Genomic DNA, 704 nt, shown 5'->3' on the forward strand with positions numbered 1-704 from the left:
CTTGTCTGCTATAAGGGTTATCACTAATGTTTACCTGCGTTTAAAACTTGGGTTAGAAATCATAATAAAAGCTTTTCCACAAAGCTTGTCAAGTTATACCCTACAGCTAACGACAACCTCTTTCCTATTTATACAGAGCCAGTTTTGCCATGATGCCTTTTGAAAACCAATTCACACTTTGACAGGTTTAAGACCTGAATACTATGTAACACTAGCAAATTGACTGGTTCTTATATAATGCTTTTCTACTCGAGCACTCACGGTGCTTTCTACGATGTCTCATTAACCCATGCACTTTTTTCCAAATCTGAGTTCTGCTTTTTAAAATTCACATTATGGTGAACACATTGGCAATAACTAAGGTTTCAGTATGTTGTCCAAGGATACTTTGGCATGTAGATTGGAGCAGTCAAGGATTGAAGCACTGACCTTCTTAACAGATGACCTGCTCTACCTCATGAACCTCAGCCATTAAGAGAAGGACAAAATCTTTAAAAACCACCGCTGGGGGCTATTCCTAGCTCCAAATGGGCAGGGGTTATAAAAGTCTCCATGGACAACATGCACCAAGGGAAAGGGTGTGTAGTTTTCTTTGGGGGAATGTTAGGACTTCAGACTAATGTTAACTAGTTAAAAATGTTTCTGAAAACTTGAACATTTCAACAGTGTAAATAACAGCCAGTGTGCATGTATGTACGTGTCTC

This window comes from Pundamilia nyererei, unplaced genomic scaffold (genome assembly GCF_000239375.1).
Source record: "Pundamilia nyererei isolate P.nyererei 1_Seehausen unplaced genomic scaffold, PunNye1.0 scaffold00130, whole genome shotgun sequence".
NCBI lineage: Eukaryota > Metazoa > Chordata > Actinopteri > Cichliformes > Cichlidae > Pundamilia > Pundamilia nyererei.